Raw genomic sequence first — 11,101 nt, 5'->3', positions numbered from 1 at the left:
CCATCTGTCTTTTGTTTGCTTCACATGTTTTACAACAGACTCCATATTTACATATTTGTAATGTTTCAAAGCAGATGAAATATTCAGGTGTGACTGAGACTCTGGTTTTTAACAGCTGTCAATCATCATTAAAGTGTTTCTGCAGCCATGATGCGTTCAGGGACTCTCTGCAGTTTATTTCACTGTGTACTTGAGTGAAACCTGCAGAGTAAACCTGTGAGCTTCACTCCAACACGTTAACATGAAGCTGAAAGGAAGCTGGCTACGCTACACAGCCGCTCCACTTGTGGTCTGAACAGGACTGAAGTCCTGCTGGTCTTTATATCACTGACTGACAGCTGATGGAGGGAGTCTCTGGAAACACTCATGTATCACTTCTGCTCTCTCTCATTCTCTCACCAGCTGGTGGTTATGAAAGGTGGAGGAGTTGAGAGGATCAGCTGTGTCCTGATGATCCAGAGAGGTTGAAGCAGCACCATCAGCTGGTGGGTGGAGAGGCTCTGACTGGGCCGTGTTACTGGGAGGTGGAGTGGAGAGGAGAGCTTCATCCAGCAGTGACTGACGGACCAATCACAACAAGTGGAGAACACTGTCAGTGCTGCAGTCTGAACTGCTCTGAGATCAGCTCCACTGTCACCAAGTCCACCATCCAGCTCCATGTGTTGGGGCCACTAACTGCCCTCCCTACTGCCCCCTGGATTTAACAACAACACAAACAAATCCATCCATTCCAAACACACATTTACAACTACAACATGTTTATACTTTAAATATATTTGTAATCAACTATTTTCACACATTAAGTTACAGCTCAGTATCTGTGTGTCACTTGTGCAGCCTGACGTTGAACTTGAGGGGAACGTTTTAGACGTGACACCAGTTTGATCATCATATTTCCTGCAGCATCAGTGAACTCCAGTTTAACGTGCGACCCTGCTGGTTTACACATCACGTGATCAACACACACATGAAGTCAACCTGTGGAGCTTTTTCCCTCTGAGGTCAGTGTTGAAGCCGTTCTTATCACCAGCGTTCATGTTCTGGAGCTGCTTTCTGCCAGCAGATGTCACCGTTTCCATTGTGTCGCCTCACTGAGGTTTAACTGAACCATGATGTGAAGGATTTCTCTCTGACTGCATTTGCTATCAAATTAAATGGAATCATGAATGAGTTCAACTTGATTTAAAGATGTAATATGTAACATTTCTGCATTAAAATGTGTAAAAACGACTCGACCTTTGTTCTGTATGTTGTTGAGTTGTGTTCTTACATCACAACAATGTTCAAACCAGAGAAATCCACAAGTTTACTGGAGGTGATGGTGTGTTTTTAAGACACGTGAGCGCTTTATAGTTAAACTGTGGGACATTTACTGATGTATTTTATGTGGTAGAGCAGAACGTGTAGATATCTTCAGCCTGTGGTAACCACACACCTTATTTCAGGCTTTAAACTGAAAACCAACTCAACAACTCATCAACTTTGAGACGAGGGAAGCAGATGTAGTCCAACATTCAAATACTGCTGAACTTAGTACTTCTTAGAATACTTACATGAATAATATGAAGTATTTTTGATGTGTACTTTTTGAGTAATACCTTGTCAATTCCTGAAATAATGATGTTGAAAACTTTGTAGTTTAATCCATTTTAGACAAATAAATAATTTATTGATGCTGATATTTATTGAACAATTAATTAAATGCTTGATTACTATTTTCTGTGACACTTGTGGTCTGTCTGTGAGAGAGAGAGGGACAAAATGGCCGACAGCCATGGACATCAGACTGACCCTCAGTCGTACTCATTAACTACAAAATACTTATTAAAAACAAAGAGGGGAACATTAATATTGGAATACCAAAACTCTTGTTGCCAAAATGTTCCATTGTGAGCGACAGGAGATTCTGAATGAACTGATGTGGATCGGGAACGATGGAGGAACGACAGCGAGTTCAGAAAACTGGTTCTGTTTGTTCTCCTGCAGACATTAAGTTTGGAAGTGAACACGGAGCTTCTGATGGTCGGTGGAGCTCTTGTGTCTGAAGTCTATACAGCCGAGAGTGTGAGTCTGTTTGAGCAGCACAACATTTCCTACTGATCTGATAGAAAACATTTGACAACACCAGGCTTGTAGAATCAGTTTGACTCATTTAATGCTTCATCACAGACGGACAGAAACCAAAGCAGTCTATGTTGTTGAGGATGTTCAGGAGTCTCACAGCCTGAGGACAGAAGCTACGTCAGCGGTTCCTTCTGGTTCTGTTAGTCTGTTCAGTATTCTTTGAGCTCTGAGCAGACACCTCACCTCTCCTCTGTCACTGATGCTCTGTGGATGGATGGATCACCCGCTGCAGAGCCTTCCTGTCCTGGGCCGAGCACCAACCAGACAACATGTCAGTCCACAAAACTTGATGACAGGAAATCAGGATTCAGTTCAGGAAACCGTCGTCCAGCTCGTCCTCAGCAGCCTGTTCCTCTGCCCACACTTTCAACTCCTGGCTGCTCTGGTTCTGGAGAAACCAACAGTGACCATCAGCACTCTGCAGATATATCAGCCATGTTTGATCCCCCTCGTAAAGTCCAGGTGAAAGATACTCACACTTTCCCTTCAGGCTCCTGTGGCGGCTCGTCTCCATTGTTTGGATCGTCTTGTTCGTCTCGGTGATTCGTCCTTTCAACCGTCCGTCACCTGCAAGATGAGAAAGAAGAGCAGTGGTAGTTTCACGTCTCTTTGTGCAGGTTTGGTGAATTTGTGGAAGTTTTAAGCGAATTTCTGGAAGAGTTTTGTGTATTTGTGGAAGTTTTTTGTGTATTTGTGAAAGTTTTCTGCGTTTTTGTGGAAGTATTTAGTAAATTTGCAGAAGATTTTGTGTATTTGTGGAGGTTTTCTGCGTTTTTGTGGAAGTATTTAGTAAATTTGCAGAAGATTTTGTGTATTTGTGGAGGTTTTTAGCAAATTTGTGGAAGTTTTTAGTGAATTTGTGGAAGATTTTTGTGTAATTGTGGAAGTTTTAAGTGAATTTTTGTCTATTTGTGGAGGTTTTGTGTGTATTTATGGTTATTTTGTATGTCAGTGTGAACATTTTTAGTCTTTTTTGTTGAGGTTTTTAGTGAATTTGTGAGTCATTGTGGAGGTTTTGAGTGTATCTGTAAAAGTATTGAACATGTGTATACACTGAGAGCCACAACATTAGAACCAGTGACAGGTGAAATAAATAACATGGATCATAGTGTTCCAATGCCATGTTCTGTTGTGAAACCATGAGTCCTAGCATTCATGTGGATGTCTCTTTGACAAACACCAGTCACCCAAACACAGCTGCAGACCGAGTACACCCCCTCATGGCAGCAGCACTCCTTGATGGCAGTGCCCCCCCAGCAGGACAACACACCTGCAACACTGCAGAAACTGCTCAGGAACGACCCGAGGAACGTGGGAAAATTGTCCTTGCTTGGGCTTTTTCACAATTGCAGCGTCTCAATAACAACCATCAACATAACAGAGAAGAGAACGGTAACTGCAAGCCTTGCACATCAGCAAATAGTTCTAATGACAAATAAAAGCGACTCAGTTATTAGAAATGTTACTCTTTACATCAAATTAAAGGCTGCTTTAATGCACGGGCTTACCTGGGCTGAAGTCCAGGGGCCTCCCATGTTCAGCTTCATGATGAGCTGAAAACATCAGATTGTTTTGTAACTTGTCAGGTTTTCTGTCAATCACTCTAATCGCACGTTACGTGGCTGCTGATTGATCCACATTAGGAGTGACCCACGTGGCCCCACAGCCTATGGCCCGTGGGCTGACCTATCAGAATCTCTGTAGTTAGTTTTGGGGCGTGTCTCTCTATGATTGAGTGACATTAAGTGGAAAATGTCGGGGAGGACGTTTGAGAGTGGTGCCCAGAAAAGAAGAAAACTTGTTTGAAAACTCATGACTGAAGAGCATCCCAAAACTCAGCGGGTTCTTTAAACCAGCTGCTGCTGAAGATGGAGCCAGCACCAGGGGAAGCTGCTATCTCACACACCGGAGGGAGCGGAGGAGGCGCAGGCCACGCAGGTGGATGTAGCTGGAGAGGAGCAGGCCCAGAGGAAACGAAAATTGGAAAAGAGATCTCAGTAGTGTCTCATTCATTTCTCCTAGACAACTATGAGATCTATGTGAGACCAAAGTGAGGCTGTGGCTGATTTCTCCTGTTTCTCAACTGTTTCTCCTGAGAAACAGGTGCAGAAAATCTCAACTTGGGCTCCCTGTAAGTTTCAAAGGAGATCTCATCAAGCTCTCAATGAAGTTTCTCTCCAGTGCTGGAAAGGAGCAAGGTTCAAGCGGTAAAGTCTCAAGTCTCACCTATTGCTCCCAAGGAATTTTAGGAGAAACAAATGAGAAATGTTTGAGACCAAAAAAGACAACAACGAGACTGAAATGAGAACTCTCATTGAGCTCCTTTACGGCTCCATAGCCATAAAGGAGCAAGCTTTGAGCAGTAACATTTTCCTCTGGGGGGGACCGCCCACAGCAGTGGAGGGGAGGAGGAGAGAGGACCACACTCTAAGAAGTGATTCATAGGGTTAGTAAGTATAGCTCAAAATCAAGAGCTTTTTCTGCATAAAAAAACAAGTTTGTTATGTGTATACATTAGAATGAGTTTATAACTTAATTTGATAAGTTGGTCTAAATTGATATAAATGAAATAGTCTTAACTCAATGATACATGAATTTTCAACAGACATGTCTGCTTTCACTTAACACAGAGGTGTATTCAGTTAACACAACTTAAAAATCTGTGTCAGTGTTTGTTAAAAGCTGAGTACAATGCTGACCTGCTCGGACATGTTTAGCGCGAACAAACCATGCGGCATGCCTGTTGGAAGCATAAGGTTGGAAGACACGACTGAGCAGAGCACAAAGTTGGAAAAATGCGGTTTGCAAACTTTACGGCTTGGTGAGTACAATTTTGACTCGTTTATTCACAACAGCTAATAACTGCATCAGCAGACAGTACAAGAAATCGTTACACAACACTAGATGCTTTTTCTCAGTCAGCAGTGGTAATGTGTGAGCTAGCAGTAATGGTAGTAATTTGGCCTTAACGTTAGTGTTTGTTAAGTTTTGTTTTATGGTGGCAGGTGTTAATTGGCACTTCAAATGTATTTAAAATTTTGTAGAATTTGTAGTTGTGTTGAATGTTTGAGCAGCAATAGCTTCATGGCTAGGCCGTTGTAGGTGACTGAGCACACATTTGGTTTGTTAGTCAGCCATTGCAGCAGCAAGTGCAGTCTACAAACCGCCTTGACAAAGCAAATATTGTTGAGACGCCACAGGAGTGGTCATACCATAATGAAGCTAGTTGGTATAACAGCAGGAGTGTGCAATTGCCCACTGCCTGTTTCTTTGCAGCAGTTTTGTATAAATTCTCTCTTGTTTTTGTTTTATCTTGAATCGTCAGAAATAGTAAAAAAAAAAAAAAAAAGTATAGTTATATACAAATTGTAGGCACCACAGCCTTCTGAATGACCTAATTTCAAGTAATTTAAACAGAACCGCTAGTTTTTAAAAAAAAGTGGGCCTGTGAAATTTGCAGATTTGAAACACCAAGACAGACAGATCTGTTAAAGCATTATAGACTTTGACATGGTCATGGTGGAGAATCTCACCCTTGTCTTTATTGGGAGTGCTGTTGCTCATTTAAAACATGTGGCAGCCTGTGAACCCGCCTGTCACTCCACCTGTGATACAGTGACATTGTCCACTGTTCTGTCATTTAAGTGTCCATGTTGCCCCTTAAACACTATCTCCACAGCAAGAGAATACTCTGAGCATATTGGACATTTAAAGAAACAGGAAACTATTTGTTGTGCTTTTGAAAATTGTCCTTTCAAAACAAACATTTATGGAACATTTGCTTCTCATAGGAGCCGGAAACACACTCCTCACACTATTGATGACTTCAGCCCTGAGCTTCTGAAGAGGGAACAATCCTGTGAGGGTGCAGTGAGTGAAGATGCTGAAGTTAATGACTGTAAAAGTGTTCAATCTTTCTGAGACTATTGCTATTTTATGTTGTAAGTTTCCTGACTTGTTTTATGATGGCTACATTTTTGTGTACTGTTAAAATTTCAATAAACACTCTGTTACTGTAAGTGAGATGCTGACTGGTGTTTGAATAAACAGTTAGATCATAAAACTGGATTTTCTATGTGTGATTTATTCTGACTTAGATAAATAAGTTCTTGTTCTAAAAAAAATTAAGGCAACAATTTGCATGGACATTTCTGAGTAGAATGAAATGAAAAGAAATAAGTTAGAATGACTAAAAGGAGTAATTCTAACACAATTAAAATTAAGTTGGTTCAACTTAAATAAGCTTGTAGAGGACAAGGCAAATCATGACGCTTGTACTTAAGTAATTGGGTTGGCCTAACCAAAGAAGTTTTGTGGCATGTACTCAGTACTGGCTGAGGCTACTGAAACAACTTAAAAATATCCATGCAAATTGTTACATACATTTTTTACGTTGAGCCAGCACATAATTTGTCAGAGTGCAGGCTGCAAAGCAGTCAGATGACCCGTATAACAGTGACCCGGGCCCCAGAGAGAGGACCAGGCTGCAAAGCAGTCAGATGACCCGTAAAACAGTGACCCGGGCCCCAGAGAGAGGACCAGGCTGCAAAGCAGTCAGATGACCCGTAAAACAGTGACCCGGGCCCCAGAGAGAGGACCAGGCTGCAAAGCAGTCAGATGACCCGTATAACAGTGACCCGGGCCGCTGGGGAAACAATGTTGATGCAAAAGTGCCGCTTATTGGGCGAAAATGGGACCGCAGTCCTGTCAAAGTAAAGATGCTAACATGTCGGCATCGGAACCCCAAAATAAACAGCAGAGAAGATTTTTCTCAAAAATGCATTTCAAACACAAACTCAGTGTGTGTCCAGAGAATGGCTCTGTTATTCACCATCAGCAGCTCCTGTGTTTTGTTTTGTCTTCTCCAAACTGGGCTTGGTGAAAAATAGACTGCGATCAAGCAGCAAGACCGAGTCAGTCATCTCACACTGATGTCTACTGAGCATGACATCCTTCATCATTTGGATTTTAAGGACATAATTAGGGCGTTTACTTCAAAGAAGACCAGACGAAAGCACTTCTAAAAAGGTAAGAAAGTGCTGTATTTATAGCTTGTGCAGGTTTGAAATTGTTGTGGTTGTGCATTGTTTTAACAGAAATGCACATTTGCTCAGATGTTTGTCTGTATTATACTGCAAACCTTCTATAAATGTTGCTCAGTTTCATCTTTTTGGTACCTGGCATTAGGCCATGTTGCTGTCATGGTGCTGAATGGAGTGTGTTTGTGTGTCTGTGCAGGTGCATGTGATTGGTTGACAGGCCCGCTGAGGCCAGAGAAGAGGCTCCTACTTTGATCTGTTGCTGTTCTTTGCTTATGCTGTTATTAGTTATTATCAGTGTTTGTGCAGACAGCTGATGGTTGCTGATGTTTTTCATGATATCGTTTGAAATCATACTTTCACACATGTTGGTTTTATTCTCACCATAAGTTGCTGTGTGGTTGTTAAATAAAGTGTATTGTGTTTCTGCTCAGTGGGCTCAGTGATATGTTAATAACAATATTATGGTGTTTTCTGGCTCAAAGAGGGAAAACTCACTGTTGTATGTCTCCAAAGAAACTAATGCATTTTGTGATGTAGATGACCGAGATATGACACTTTTTTAAAATGAGACTCTATAAATGGAGGGTGGGGGGCCTACAGACCCTCTCAGCCCCGGGGCCTAACATCAGGTTAAGGCGGCCCTGCCTGTGATCCATAAACATCAATACAAATAAAGTCAATCCAAGAAAATCCCAAGACTTAAATACTCCCGTTTGCTTAATGGGAGAAGTTCCATTTCCCCTTCGACACGATCTTTTTAACATCGGGCTTGACAGCTGTCAGGCTTCTGCAAGCAGTCCTCCAAAGACTGGTTTGACAGTCGGTTCCTCTCATGCGTTTTTATAGAGTTCATTTTTGAGAACGCAGCTTCACAGGTGTATGTTGATCAGAACATGGTGAGCACATACATGGCCAATGTCTTCAGTGTGTCATCCTCTTGGGGACAAGCCCCCCAAAAGGCGCTCAAGCTTTCAGCAGCACGGAGAGCAGCTTCATGTCACCAGCGGCCTGGATGTCAATCAGTTCACTGTGAACAGCCGCCTCGTCCAGCGGCATCACCTTCCTCACGTTAGCGGAGAATTCTCCACCTGGGCTGATAGTGAACGGCTCACGCACAAATCCAATGACATCCCTGGAAATGGCAAAGACATCAAATCTGTCAGAGAAATGTTCCCTCAGCTGTGTGATAAATGTCTTCATGTTCTCTGTGGCCCTGCTGTGACCCGCTGTCTTAAGTGTGCTAAAGTGTAGCAGCCTCCCCGACAACAAGTCTTTGTGGAAAACATCAAGTTTGTTTCCAAAGGCATCAAGTGTTTCCACCATATTCACCACAGGCTTTTCTTTCCCCTGTAGTTGTAGATTTAGTGCGTTCAAATGGGAAAATCTGTCCGTTAAAAATGCAACGTTGCACATGTATTCTGCGTCTTGCATGATGCGCAGGTGGTCAGCTGCCGCTTTTGATGGACTTTGCTTTAAAAAATCCACAACTTGATCCCTGAGTTGAAGGAAACGCTGCAGAGCTCTGCCCTTACTGAGCATGCGCACGTCGTTGTGGAGTAAGAGGTCATCGTGAGAGGCTTCAGATTCCTGCACAAGTTTTGGGACTAAACGGTGCTGTGTGCTGGAATTCCCCCTGATGAAGTGAATTATTTTCATTGTTTTGTCCAGAACCTCTTTAAGATCGCCACTTCACTTTGCACACAGCACGCTCTGGTGAATGAGACAGTGAAGTGTGTTAATGCTGGGAGCGACAGCCTTCATTCTGTTCACTAGTCCTCTGTTTCTGCCAATCATGGCAGGAGCATCATCTGTGACAACCAGGCTGACTTCTTCAAATGACAGTCCATGCTTCTGAAATAGTTCCTCCAGCTTACCAAAGATAACAGCTCCAGTGGTCAGGCCCTCCAGTGGAATCAAGGCCAGCAGCTCCTCTTTGAAATCTTTGCCATCAAAATATCTGAGGAAAACGCACATTTGGGAAATGTCAGTATTGTCGGTGGACTCGTCAATAACCAGCGAGAGGAATCTGTCTTCTTTGATCTCATCAATTACAAGTCGCTGGACATCCTCTGCCAGAACATGGACACGGCCAACAGCAGTTTTAGCAGACAGAGGTATCTGCTTAACAGACGCAATGATCCTGTCCATAGATTTGTCAGTGGCAAGTTCCTGCAGAACAGCCACCATGCACTCCTTAAAAAGCTCAGCATGGGTGAATGGCTTGTTCTGCTTGGAGAGTACCCAGGCAGCCCGCAGAGACGCATTTGTTGCCCTCTCTTGTTCACTTGAGGTTGGGTTAATAATTCCGCTGGCATCATGGGAGTACTGAGATTTCAAAGCAGCAGTTTTTCTCTGTCGGTCTCTGTCAGGATGTGACAGTGGTGACGCCTCAGATTGGATTCTTTAGCGACAGCGACAGTTTGGTTGCACATGAGGCACACAGGTACAGCATTTCTAACAGCTGGCACTCTCCTCTAGCAGCTCCGTCACTGACTGTGGGCAGCGCATGCACACACACACACACACACACACACACACACACACACACACACACCCGGCATATTGTTCCGCGGTGTCGCTGGCTGCAAGCAGCACACACACACCCGACACACGGCTCTCTGACCCGTTTACATCCCATAATTATTCATCCCCTTAACTGTTTAGCAGCGTGATCAAGGGTGTAAAACACACTGATGTTTAACAGCCTGTAGATGTTTCCTCTGTCCATTAATATCATTAAATGGATTCATTGTGTGACAGTGGACACACCCAGGGGAGGCTGTTAGAAGACACACATGAAGGAATGTGAACAATGAAAAAATAAAATGTTTGAATAAATTTAAAAGTCCATAAAAATAGTTCAATAATAACAATTACAAATAAATATAGTTTCATGTCACATTATGTAAATTAGTTCATGTCTATATTTATTTAAAGTTTCATAATTGTTGCATTTAATGTCACATTAACTTATTATTGATCATTTTATTAATGTACTTTAGATTCTGACAGTTTCAGTCTGATTATTGTTTGATATTCAGCTTTTTTCTGATGATACAAATCTTTTCTTATAAAAATGAGTTTGCTGATAAAATGAAAGAGTTTCTAAATGTTGTACTTTGATGATGATGCAGCATGTAATCTGTAAAGTAACTGCTGATGATGAAATGATGACTCGTGCTCTCTGAACAGGTGGGACAGTTTCTGACCTCGCTGCAGTGATCGCAAATAAAACCATTGTTTTCTTTAGTGGATGATGAACAAATGACTCGTCACACAGAAAGTGCTTCTCTGTTGTATTCAACAGCCGACCAGCTGTAAGAAGTTAATGGCCTTTATTTGGTGAACAGTGGACATTTAGTCATTTCTGCACAGATCAGAACAAAACCATCTGCAACCGTGGAGACTTTAGTGACGGGTCATAATAACAAAGCTGCTCAGTGTTGTTGTCTTCACCTCCTGCTCTTTAGTTCCAGTAGTTTGAATGTGTATTATTCAGCCTATCAGGACTTTGTGTCCACAGATGAATCAAAGTGTTGACTTTATTCTAACATGTGTTTCCTCTACAGTCCACAGAGACTAAACTGACTCACACTCTCACAGTAACATCAGAAAAGAGAAGATAACACTTTATTATTTCCTCAACAGGGAAACTCACGTTCCAACAGCTGAAGAGTCGCAGACAGACGAAGAAGAACAGCAGCGACAGAGTTAAAGAGAAAAGTGTCAACGCAGAACAAAGCAAGACAAAAATACAAGAATATAAAGTCAATCATAAATAATAAGACTATAAACACTATGAACACTATTTACCTTTTACTGACAGATATGACCAAAGGAGGACACACACACACACACACACACACACACACACACACACACACACACACACACACACACACCTGACTTCCTGTCAGTGTAGAGGGCGGAGCTCG

At 42.4% G+C, this 11,101-nt stretch overlaps 1 long non-coding RNA gene across 1 annotated transcript; it reads right to left on the bottom strand.

Moving 5' to 3' along the window:
• Positions 1-2,136: 2,136 nt before the first annotated feature.
• On the bottom strand, positions 2,137-2,759 carry LOC115595832 (uncharacterized). Its single transcript, XR_003986798.1, has 2 exons — positions 2,602-2,759; positions 2,137-2,512 (listed from the first exon to the last, which is right to left on the bottom strand). It is a non-coding gene; the product is annotated as an uncharacterized LOC115595832 (long non-coding RNA).
• Positions 2,760-11,101: the final 8,342 nt, after the last annotated feature.

This window comes from Sparus aurata, chromosome 14, assembly GCF_900880675.1.
Source record: "Sparus aurata chromosome 14, fSpaAur1.1, whole genome shotgun sequence".
NCBI lineage: Eukaryota > Metazoa > Chordata > Actinopteri > Spariformes > Sparidae > Sparus > Sparus aurata.
Note: the sequence above shows the minus strand (reverse complement) of the source record. Positions and strands in the feature narration are given on the sequence as shown.